Source organism: Lutra lutra, chromosome 17, assembly GCF_902655055.1.
Source record: "Lutra lutra chromosome 17, mLutLut1.2, whole genome shotgun sequence".
Classification (NCBI taxonomy): domain Eukaryota; kingdom Metazoa; phylum Chordata; class Mammalia; order Carnivora; family Mustelidae; genus Lutra; species Lutra lutra.
Window position 1 is genome coordinate 10152299 of NC_062294.1, and position 12657 is coordinate 10164955.

General features: G+C 52.2%; 1 long non-coding RNA gene across 1 annotated transcript; it reads right to left on the reverse strand.

Moving 5' to 3' along the window:
• Positions 1-1350: 1350 nt before the first annotated feature.
• LOC125089867 (uncharacterized) lies at positions 1351-12384 on the reverse strand. Its single transcript, XR_007124086.1, has 3 exons — positions 10337-12384; positions 9511-9587; positions 1351-1361 (listed from the first exon to the last, which is right to left on the reverse strand). It is a non-coding gene; the product is annotated as an uncharacterized LOC125089867 (long non-coding RNA).
• Positions 12385-12657: the final 273 nt, after the last annotated feature.

Here is a 12657-nt window from a genome sequence, read left to right on the forward strand (position 1 = left end):
CTGTCATCGGAGCATGGTGAACACAGACGGGTGACACCATCCCTCTCACTCTGTCGCACCACATGGGGCCCCATCATCCTCACCCAGAGGTGGCCGGAGGAAACCGAGCCTTGGTGGGTCTATCACATCCCAGCCACCTGCTGCAGCTTCTGGGTCCCACATCCAGGGGGACACTGGAGTCCTTCCAGAGGCCAGCACACTCACTGGGGGGACGGTAGGACAGACCATGCTGCCAGCAGGGGATGGCGCAGTGGCCGCAGTGCAGAGGGGGCAGCAAGACAGGGACTCTCTCCGTCAACAAGGGGTCCAAAGCCCAAGACACAAGGAGACCAAGTAACATGTGACCCTTCCATGCTTCACACGGGACGATCCTGAGGAGTGCAGGTGCACAGAGTAAAACATCCCGAAGGAAATAAGCAACTCTGCAGGACGGGAACTAGAAAGCGGCAGTCCCCGGAGTTCCTGCTACTGGAATATCCAGCCACTGTCCTCCCGACAGAGCGGGCAGACTGAGATCAAAATATTTAATAACGGCAGCCCCCAAACCACTTGTCCTCAGCTGGTGATGGTACAGAGAAGCAACCGTGAGAGTTAAGTCCATCTCCCCCCAGAGTAAGGACTGAAGTCAGGCCGGCCGGGACTGAGACAACATACGGAGAACTGGAGACCTTCTAACTTCTGAAAGTCATTATTTTGAGGAAGAAAAATCACTATCGTCTTTGACATAGAAATACATTCCCACACACAGGACAACGAAAGAGCATCGTTCACGGAAAAGCCAAGCTAGATGAGCTGCCTCAGGGCTTAACTGTTGAACTACATCACTTGAACATCAATATTTTAATTAATACGTGTGTGTGTGTTACGAGAACTTAGAGAATCTCAATTGGAAAACGATGACAAGGTGAGTCTACAGGTCAGTCTGAGTTAGGAGTGAACCGGGTCCTGGTGCACACGTGCTCCCACACGAACATCATCATCATCGTCAAAGTGGTCCTGACCATATTAGCAGGAGGACACGTGTGGGATACGTGACTTTCCCTCTGTATTTCTCTGAGCCCCATAGCAGGTAGCCCAGCAGTGAGCTTGTCTGTGTTCAACGCAGTTTCAGGCACAAGAAGGCCCTGCTGCCACCTCAGTCCCCTCCCCGACGCCCAGGGAGGCCTTCCTCTCGGGCTTCATGGTTGGCCTTCCCCAAAGGACAGGTGTACATCCCAGGAAACCACAGCCGGACACGAGCCCACCAGCCAGGCAAGCACAGTCTGGTGCCTCTTAGCGAGTCTGAGCCAAGCTGGTGCCCGTACTGATGAAGGACGGAGCCACTGGACTTGCAACAGGATGTCCCCGAGATCACAGTGCACCTGTGGCAGAAAATGCTAAGTATGGGACTTCCAGCCCTGTGTTGCTAGGAAGGCACCTCTCTCAGGACTGGTTTCCTCACTCCATCAAGGGAATTCCCAACTGCATCAGAACACTGAGCCAAGGGTTGTACCAAAACCCCCAACAGGGGGAGCTTGAGCAAGGTAGCAGCTGATTTCCCCTCTGCCTCACACTAGGATCCTAAGAGGGGACACCCGGGGTGGCAGCTCTAAGGGCCAGGGACTCGGGCCCCTCCTTTCTTATTGTTCTCCCCCGTCCCCCTTGTCTGAAGGGTGGAGGTGGCCCGAGTCAGCGGACGGGAGGGAATCCTAAGGCACAGAGCACGTACCCTCCTGTCTGAAGGGCATGAGCCACGTCGTGCTTGAGGGGGCAGCTACCAGCCCCAGAGCCAGCTCTCAACTTTCCAGCAATCCCATGAGCGGGCTGTGAAACAGCCTTTATTAAAAATTCAATTACAGGGGTGCCTGGGTGGCTCAGTGGGTTAAAGCCTCTGCCTTCGGCTCAGGTCATGATCTCAGGGTCCTGGGATCGAGCCCCGCATCGGGCTCTCTGCTCAGCGGGGAGCCTGCTTCCTCCTCTCTCTCTGCCTGCCTCTCTGCCTAGTTGTGATCGCTATCTGTCAAATAAATAAATAAAATCTTAAAAAAAAAATTCAATTACAGAAACTCCTAACAATTTATACGAAAACAGGGCAACAGACACTCAAAATTCAACACTTCCAAGTAACTATATTTTACTATCGTTTATGTTCTTACAGTTGGTTTCTTACTCCCATGGTTCATGCATGTGAATATTATATAATGACACACGCTAGTGCCTAGGTTTTCCTGACAGTGAAGAAACCTCACGTGGACGGCGTGAAACCCATCACAGCAGGTGTATTCACACGACGGAAACTGGCCAACACGGCAGGTCAGGCGTCCCCTGATTGTTTTGTTGACTCTCCGGACCAGCAGCTGGCCAGCCAGTTCACACCTGTTTTGGTTCAGTCCTTAATCCAACCATTTTTTAAGTTTTAAACTATAAAAAGAGGACATGTGACCCCGGCAGACTGTATGTGGCTGGAAAACCTGAGCTATATACTAGCCGGCCCTTCGTAAGAGGCGCTCCCCACCTGATGGAAAATGTGAGCATGCAAATGGACCTGAAAAGCGTCCTTGCCGGGGGTCAGCTGGAAGCCATCCTGGCCCCACAGAAGCAGCCTCATTCCTTGCCATGTGGCCTCCCTAGCTTCACAGGCAGCAAGGGAGAAGATCCCGTGGGTCCAATCGGTCCCATGCTTTGAGTCTCCTTGGCCTGGAAGCATCCAGTCCCTTCTAAGGGTCTTCCCCCTCCACCCTCCCCACCCCCTCATAGGTCAGGCCCAGCCAGGCCTGCTGAGAAGAATCATCACCCTTTCTAGGGTCAGCTGTGTAGCCATGGACAATTAATGTACCTGTATAGGGTGTAGGGACATGGGCACACGCGTGCACACACCGGACTCCCTGAGGCTTTGACTTTCAGCAAGAAGAGCTACATGGCTTGATTTGAGCATGTTTGTAAATGAAAGCAGTATTTTAAGCCAGACCACACGCAAAGACAATGGCCCGTCAAGTGCCCGGAGGTCCCCTGCACCCTCTCTTTTTAGCAAGCAGAACGCCCGGACCCTTTGCGAAAAACAGGACAACGGCCCCGAATGCCAGGGGGGACGCCGAGCCCCATGTCACACAACTGAGACTCGCCCACACGTCGGCTCGCTCAGAAACGCAATCGGGAACCGGTGAGTCAGTCACCCGGTGGGCGACTCGTCTGCCGCACCAGCCCCTGCTCTTCCCTAAAGTCCCAAGTAACTGCGACAACCAACCAGCTTCTTGGTCTAGTAAAGTCCCTGCTCCCACTGCCGTCCGCCTGCCGACACCTTCCGTGGCTCACAGCCCCTCCTCGGAACACCTGCCTGTCTGCTGAGTCGGACGCTGCCCGATTTGAACCGATTTTTGCGCAAATAAACTCAAAATTCGTAATGTGCCTCAGTTTGTCTCTCAAGAGTTCTGGTGTTGGAGAAGGAACCAAAGGCGACCCCTGACCTCCCCCCGGAGCAAGAGCAACCAGGCACGGTACCTGCTGGGCCCCTGGGGCGCGCTGCTCCGCGATCCTGGAGGTGATGGGCGCGACCCTCTCAGGTCCTGGGGTCCTGCCCCCCACCCCGGGGTGGGGGGGAACCTCACGGGGTTAGAAGCCTGCAGACTTGGTGAGCTTCTTGTTCCAGAGGGTTCTGGAACCGGAACTGGATAGGGATTGCGCCGGGTCTGACTTAAAAAGCGAACTGGATCTGATTTAAGCGGGAGTGGAGCCAGTGTGAGAGGCCTCAGGTGAGTAAAATTTTAAGGTTGAAAACAAGCAGGTTAACCATCTCAGAGATAATCTTGCATTGTAGTGGCCAGAGTGGAGCCACAGGTGAGCTTTTCCATTTATGAGGCGCCATAGAGAAAAAGGGGTCTCAGCCAAGCACTCACCATAAAGGGAAGAGGGAAAATTATTTTTCCTCCTTTATGGTTTTTCGTGACAGGATGGAGAGCCCCAGGGACCCCCCGGACTCATTCCAGAACCCGGAGAAGGGATCCTGGCCAAACTGACCAAAGCCAGCGTGAAAAGTCCATTAAAAAAGAAAGTTAAATCAACAAATCACTGGGTTAGTAATTAGTAAAAACTTATAGTGCACCCCCCAGAAAGAGAGTTGCAAATCTGCGCTGGTTAGATAATCTTCCTGAGAGAGCCCTGCCAGTGCCCAAAGGAGAGAAGTTCATTAACCAACGAGCTTGGTTACCTCGGGTGATGTCCTCCTTCCTGCTCCCCTCTGCCTGCAAGTCTTTGACGTTGTGCAGCTCCTCAGGGCACCTTTCTGCTAGTTTGGATGCTGCCCCATTCAGGATTCATTGAACAAAGCCAATAAGATCTTCAAATTTTATTCAGTTGAATTCAGTGTTTTTGTTTTTGTTTTTGTTTTTTTAAGATGAAGCAAAAAAAAAAAGGCCAGAAAAACCTGGGCAGACTGGGAAGGTGCTGGTGTGTGTGCTGTGACCTGCAGAACAGGAAGGGTTCTAGTCTCCACGCAGGAAGACCCGGGATTGAAATCGAGCCCTACCTGGGTTATTAGGAGACCGCCCTCAGTTTCCTTTCCCTACAAAAACCTAAGGTGTCAATTAGGATCACAGTAGGATGCTCTGGTGGTGACCGAAGGCGACTATAAAAATTCCCTGTGAGGATGATGGACGATGGCGGCTCTCTCCAATGGAGCGCTCATGCTATGCCAAGTCTTGTCTTAGGCACTTTATCTGTATTATCCATTTCCTTAGCTCTCACACCACCCTGCGCTTCACAGAGGAGGAGACTGATGCTCAGAGAAGGTAAGGAACTGGGTGAACCACAGAGCTGGTGTGTGGTGGAGCTGGGCCCTTGGGGAGGGCATCTGGCCCCAGGAGCCAGTAGGTCGTAGGCCAGTCCCCAGGCCTGCTCCATGGTCGCCGGGGCAGAGGGAGGAATAACGCTCACCTTCCCCTAATAGTCCACTGAGGTCACCTGGCCCCTCCCTCCCCTCTCTGGGAACCCCTCACGTCCCTCTGGCTCCTCTGCCTGCTTTCCACAGCTGGCTCCTCTCTAGCTCAGTTCTCCGAGATGCTCTTCAGCCTTTGGGAATTCTGAGTTCCCCTGGGGCCATACCCATGTGAACCTGAAAGACAAAGCAAAGGTCTGAGGACAAATTACAGGAAATGAACATTCGCCCCACAGACAGAGGAGGTGCGGGGGGGGGGGGGGAGCAGGTGGGGAGGTCCGTTGATCCAGGAGAACAAATGGCAAATCAAAAGCCAAAGGACACAGATTTGTGGTGGACCAGGAAAGGCCACCAGGGTGCGAGTCGTCATCTCCCTGCAGAGGCTGCTGTCAGCCAGACAGGCTTTGTTCCCCTTTGTAACTCCTACCTGGCCAGGGACACGGTCAAAACATCTCCCAACAAGCAGTGGTGGTTGGGTGGAGACGAAAAGACCTCCAGGAAGAGCCTGAGATGCACTTCTCATTGCCACGAGACTAAATACCATAAAGAAATTCCATGAAGAAGGCAAAGTTGGGCTGGGACCTAACGAGAACATCGTAAACCCGCGTAGTCATGGAGAGGGTGCACTTTAGGAAGTGATTGGGGATAGATCAAGTCTGGTTTGATGTATGTTCATGCAAAATGAAATGTCTGCTATCTCAGGGGCTTCTCATTGGGACATTAAGGACACAGGAAGGGGCCATGGAAATGAAGCCCCAATTATCCACTTGTTATTAGGTTTATTAAAGGATTTCAAATCTTTGATGAAGAGCCATACAATAAACCCTTAGATTGACTAGTCTTTCTGCACCCACTTTGTCCTCCCCCCTCATCCACATGTCCACACTTCCGCTCTGCCAAACCATCCAAACCTTGGTGGCAGATTATTATGAAACTTAAAACGTATGTCAGCCCTCATCTCCCCGAAAGAGCACTTTCTAACCGTCTGCCAGGACCACTGCTAGAAATCAACATTTCTTCCACAGTGGCATCCAAATTTCACTCTGTTCTTAAATCCCCCCAGAGGCCCACACAATGTTTTCTCCCAGCCGTGATCTGGAGTCCATTCAGGTTTTGTGAATTACCTTTGGTCTCTTTGCTCTCTCCCATTCAAGAATGGTCCTCCGGTGTGGTGGACAGAGTAATGGCCCCCAAAGATGTCCATTAATCCACAGAACCTGGCAGTATGTTACCTTATGTGGCTGGAGGGGCTTCACAGACATGGTTTACTTAAGGGGATTTTCCTAGATTAACTAATGGCATCCCAAGGATCCTGGTAAGAGGGAGGCAGGAAGGTCAGAGGAGTTGTGACCGTGGAAGCAGAGGACTGCGTGTGTATTTAAGTATTTAAGGCAACCTTGAGAAGCTAGAAACGGTAAGGAGTGGATTCTAAGAGCCCCCAGAAGGAACACAGAACACAGCACGGAGGGCACCTTGACTTTCCCAGAACTGGGACTCCTGATCTCCAGAACCGTGAGGTAGCAAATCTGTATTGTTCGTGGTAGTTTGTCACCACAGTGATAGGCAACTAGTACATCAGAGCTTCTCCATTCTTCATGACACTGACCTTGGACAGATGTCCAAGGTGGTTGTCCTACAGAACTTCTCGCTGTATAATTTTCAATCGATTTAAACTTAAGTTAAACGTTTTCATCAAGAACCCCACATGGGGGATGATGTGTACTTCCCACTCACTGGGTCCCAGGACAGGTCATGCTGCACTTGACCCTTGGTTCAGGCAGTTCTGATCTCCCCAGGCACATACCCCTTCAGAGTCAATACACAAACCATGGGATAAAATTGTAAGAACATGTGATTTTTCCCGTTTCTCACTGGCCATTCGACAATTGTGTAAAATGCATTCCTGAAGCCCGATCGTTTTGTAGTGTACCCATTTTGAGCCTCTTGTTAATGGCATTAGAAGAAAGGTAGGTGTTCAGCATTTTTGCCCGAGTGAGCAAGGACATCTGGTACACCAAGATTATGTCCTTCAAATCCACTAAAATATTTTCTGAGATGCAAGACTATGGGATCTGTTTATCCACAACCTGAGACGTATACACAGAGAGGGGATAGGGATGCAGACGGCTGTGTGTGTGCCCTGCATATATGTCCATCCCATATGACACTCTGTTCCAGTCTTCAGCGCTGAGCTCCTGGCACCAAAGTCATCAATCGAGATCACGACACCGGGAGACAAGGAGATATGTGGCCTCCAGGTCACAGCTACAAAGGGGCCGGAGGCACAGCGGATGGCCCAGTCCTCTTCCACTCCCTCTAATAAAACAGTGCTGCCCACTAGAAATAGAAATAGAATGTGAGCAACATATGTAACTTAAAATGTTCTCCTAGCCACATTAGAAGAATTAAACAAGGAAAAACAAGGTGACTTTAACCCTAATATTTTATTTAAGTCAATATATTCATTAAATATTATGACTATAACTATTCACAAAATAGTACCATGTACTTATGTAATCACCATAAGAATGATTAGTGATGCTTTTTTTTTTTTTTTTCCTTGTTCCAGGTTTTTGAAATCCAGACGGCATTTTGTACTTAGGGTGTGTCTCCCTTTGGACCAGCTGCACTCCAAGTGCCCCATAGCCCCTTGTAGGCCCCAGTGGCCTGGAGCTGTCACGCTGGGCAGCACAGCTCCCATCCAGGACTCCCTCTGTCTTATAAGGATGCACTTCCCATACTGCTCTCAGCATTCCCAAATATCAGTCTCCTGTCCTTTCATTCTCCCCTTCCAAACCCACAATCCCAACAGAATCAAGAAGAAAGGCTAAAAGAATTCCCTGACTAGGAAGTCCATTTGATCCTTTCCTCCCCAGGGAATAATCTGACAACTGCCTTGAACTTTCAAGCAGATGAGAAAAGGAAGCATGTGAGAGTAAAGAAGCAACCACTCAAAGTATGAGCTTTGGGGGGAGCTCCCTGAATATGGAAAAAGCCAGTGTTTATTTTATAGGAGAGAAGAGAAATCGTTAAGAACTATCGGCACATGAAAACAATTAACAATTGATCAGCAGCAGCCTTCAGATCCAGTGGATTTCATGCATGTACAAAAATATCCAGGCGATCACCGAAAGGGGCATCTGTCTTCAGCGGTTTTTTCAGGACCTTTACTGGAGCCCAGGGAGACAAATAAGGCTGGTCAGTCTCTACTCTTCGGAGTTCGGTTGGGCAGCCAATTCACTATCGCCTTATACTGTACCCACATGAGGCAATTTAGCTTATCTGTGAGCTCAAGGGAGATCTCCTAGAAGAGCAAGGAGTTGGCTAGGTTTATAGTAATTTCTGTGCAGTTGATATCATTTTGCAAATCTGGCAGTTGAGTTTGGGAGACCTTAATTAGTTTGCTGAGGTTACTCAGCCGGTGAGCGGGGAAACCGGGACTTGAATCCTAGGATGAAGACAGTTAAGTCGGCAGAATACCCAGGCTGTCCCATCTGTGTGACTCGGAGACACCAAGGCTCCCTAAAGATCCTTGGAGGCTGGCCTGAGGCAGGTGGGCAGTGGGCCTGGGGATCTAAGTGATAACTAGCATAGACTGAGTATTTGCTGGGGGCCAGGGCCCCTTCTCAGAACACCACACAGACCAGGCAGACACGGTCCGACTTGACTGGGTCCCCAGCTGTTCTGCAGGATTACCTCCCCTCCCTCTCCACCTCACCGTGTCCCACCACACTGGCTCCCTCCAGATGCTCCTCAAACACACAAAGCTCAGTCCCACCTCAGAGCCTTTGCATAAGCCATTCCCTCTGCCAGGGGCACCTCTCCCCAGATGTCCAAGGGCTCCCTTCCTCACTTGCCCCCTCACCTCCCTGCTCAGTGAGAAGTCCCCTGACCATGCTATTTCAATTCGGGGCCCACACCAGTGCCTGGCACACGGCAGACAACCAGCGCAGACAGTTTACCAAGACATGTTTAGTAAATGACAGCGTCCTGGCGCAAGGTGCCTTTTGAAATAGGGTCCCCAGGCGAGCCTCCAAGGGAGCTGACAGACTTTTAACAGACTCGCAGTTAGAGAACCAGGGGAAGGCGCCGCACACGAGGACACAGCAAAGGCCTGAGAGGAAAAAGTGCAGGGAGGGGCTGCAAAAAAAGCTGGCTGGACATGAACATGGGGAAGGCTGAGTGGCCCGTGGGAGTCTGTGGGGGATGCAGGGACTCTTGGGAGGCTGCGATTTTACTCCGAACCACAGGAGACAGGATTTTACACGGGTTTTTACCACGTTCCCTCCAGCCCTGGTTGGTAAAACAGTTAGGAACGCCGAGGAGATGGGGGGGGCTTGGACACCCACACTTGTTAGGATACAGAGTCGACCACACCCTCAATTAGACAGAGAACACTCTCGATAATGCAAGTCACACAGCGAGGTTTATTTCCAGCTCGCTGGGGTCCGAGTATCTGCCCGACGCAGCGGGTTTCTACAAGGACCCCGGGCACTCAAAGCCAAGGGTTTATATAGCATTTTCAAAACTCTTAACACACAGTAATTTTCTATAGCTACATTCATCTGGCACCGCACTCTGACGGTTTACTTTTATGTCACTCCCTGGCTTGTCTCTGCTCCGGCTGGGTGGCTCGGCGTACGTGGGAGTGATGGACCCAAGGCCCAATGCCGTCAACCTTTAAGGCAGTGGGGGTCACCAGAACAACCACATAAGGACCTTTCCATCTTTCTTCTGAAGTTCGGGACCTGTGGTCTCCTTACCCATACCCAATCCCCTGGGACAATGCCATGTTCCGGATTCAGTGTATCCCCTGTCTCATACAAAGAGCGCACCATGGGCCAGATTTCACGCTGAACCTCCCGTAGGGCCTTCAAACTGGCCAGATAATTTTGGGGTCACATTAGAGTCTGGTCTGGCAAGGCACCGACAATAATGGGGGGTGGTCTCCCATAGAGAATTTCGAAGGGAGTTAATCCGTGCACATAAGGGGAGCTCTGAACCCGGAAGATGGCATAGGGTAGGAGGGTCACCCAGTCCACGCCAGTGGCGATGGTCAATTTAGATAAGGTCTCTTTAAGGTCGATTCATCCTTTCTACCTGCCCAGAGCTCTAGGAAACTATATTCACAATGTAACTTCCCAATCGGTCCCCACCGCTTGGGCCAGTCCTTGTAGGACTTTGCTGATGAAAGCCAGACCGTTATCAGACCCTAGAACTTCGGGGACCCCTATCAGGGTATGATTTCTTCTAGTAATGCCTTAGCAACAACCTGGGCGGTCTCTCGTTTCGTGGGGAAGGCCTCCACCCAGCCTGAAAAAGTATCAACAAATACCAGCAAGTACTTATATCCATACCTCCCAGGTTTTACTTCAATAAAATCCACCTCCCAGCTCCGTCCCAGTGTCCTCCCCCGTACCCTCGTACCTGTATGTAGGGGTCCCTTCCTACTGGGTTTCATAGCCTGGCACCCAACACATTGGTCCACGATTTCCTGGATCTGGGTGGCTTTTCGGGGAACTTAAGGCGGACTCGAGAGCTGTCAGCAACTTTATCTTTCCTAAATGGGTGGCTGGGTGCAGGCTGGAAAGGAGGCACAGTCCCCAGTTTTCCCGGCAATATTAGTCTCCCTCTGGGTCCCGATGCCACCCATGCTGATCAGGCTCTAGGCAGTGGTGGTTCTGGATCCACTGTAGGTCCTCTGGGGTGCACCCAGAGTCAGGTCAGGTCGCGGGGGTAGGCGCGGAAGCTCGGGTGCGGGCAGGGCGGGTGCCAGAATTGGTAAAGCTATTGCCGCCTTTTGGTGGCCTCATCCGCTCGTCGGTTTCCCTCGGCCTCCGAGGTTCGGGCAGACTGGGGTCCAGGGACGTGAACAACCGCGACTGCCCCGGGCTTTTGCACGGCCCGCCGCCGGCAACCCTGTACCTCTGGGAGGTTGCGTAGCTCTTTTCCTTCCGCTGTAACAAAGCCCCTCTCCCGTAGATGGCGCCGTGCACACGGACAGTGGCGAAGCGTAGCGACTCTCGGTGTAGACAGTCACTGGTCTCCCTTCAGCCCGTTCTAGCGCCTCCGCCAGCGCAATCAGCCCCCGGGGGGGCGGGGGGGAAGCGAGGCACTCCAAACGACATCCCCGCCTCGGTCCACCACCGCCGCACCCGCCCTTCGCACCCCGTCCATGATGCAGCTGCTCCCGTCAGTGTCCCATTCCAGCTCACTGTTGGGGAGGGCGGTGTCCTGGAGGTCGGGGCGCACCTGGGTGATTTCGGTCATGATTTCTGGCAGTCATGTAGGGGGGCTTCTAGATCCGGGGTCGGCAGCAGGGTGGCTGGGTTTAGGGCGGCTGGTCCCGCAAAGATGATCCGGGGTGCATCTAACAAGAGTCCTTGGTAATGGGTCAGACGGGTATTAGTCATCCACTTACCAGGGGGGTGTTTTAGGACCCCCTCGATCGCATGAGGAGTTACTACCTTCAGATGCTGCCCGAAAGTGAGTTTGCGTCCTCTACCATTAGGGCTACTGATGCGATGATCCTTAGACATGGGGGCCATCCTGCTAGACCGGGTCTAGTCTTTTGGGTAAATAGGCAACCGGACGCTTCCATGGCCCCAGGCGCTGCATCAGAACCCCTTTCGCTATCCCCCTCCTCTCGTCAGTACCCCTTTCGCTATCCCCCTCCTCTCGTCGACTAAGAGGGTGAAGGACTTCAGGGGGTCTGGCAACGCAGGGTTGGTGCCTTTAAGAGGGCGGTCTTGAGTTCGTCAAAGGCCTTTTGCTGTTTTGGCCCCCGGGGCCCAGGGGGCCTTATCCTTGGTTGCCTCATACAGGGGCTTCGCTATCTCAGCATACCCCGGAATCCATAGCTGGCAGTAGCCCGCTGTTCCTAGAAACTCACGGACTTCTCGGGCGAGGTTGGGACTGGGAGCCTGAGAATAGTCTCTTTCATGGCCTCTGTTAACCATCTGGTCCCTTCCTTCAATTTATACCCCAGGTAGGTGACTGTCTGCCTGCATATTTGGGCTTTCTTTGTGCTGGCCCAATAGCCCAATTGTCCCAGCTCCTGGAGGAGGTCTCCAGTGACACTCGGCCTTGGTGGGGGCTGCCAGAAGCAAGTCATCTACGTATTGCAGGAGCGCAACTGAATCATGGCTCCGGCGAAACGAGTCCAAGTCCTGATTTAAGGCTTCATTAAACAGAAATGGAGAGTTTTTGAGGCCTTGTGGCAGTCTAGTCCAGGTCAACTGTCTGGGAGTTCCCGTGTTGTCATCATGCCGTTCAAAGGCAAAAATGTGTTGGCTGCTGGGTGCCAGGGCTATGCTAAAGAAAGCATCCTTTAGGTCTAGGGTGGTGTACCAAACATGTGAAGGGGGCAAGTGACTTAGCAAGGTATAAGGGTTGGGGACCGTGGGGTGGATGTCTTCTATTCTCTTATTTACCTCCCTCAAGTCCTGGACTGGCCTGTAGTCTTTCCCCCCTGGTTTTTTTTTTTTTTTTAAAGATTTTATTTATTTGTCAGAGAGAGAGGAGAGCGAGCGACCACAGGCAGACAGAATGGCAGGCAGAGGCAGAGGGAGAAGCAGGCTCCCCGCCAAGCAAGGAGCCCGATGTGGGACTCGATCCCAGGACACTGGGATCATGACCTGAGCCGAAGGCAGCTGCTCAACCAACTGAGCCACCCAGGCGTCCCTCCCCCCTGGTTTTTCAATGGGAAGGAGCGAGGTGTTCCAGGCATAGCGGCAGGATTTGACTAT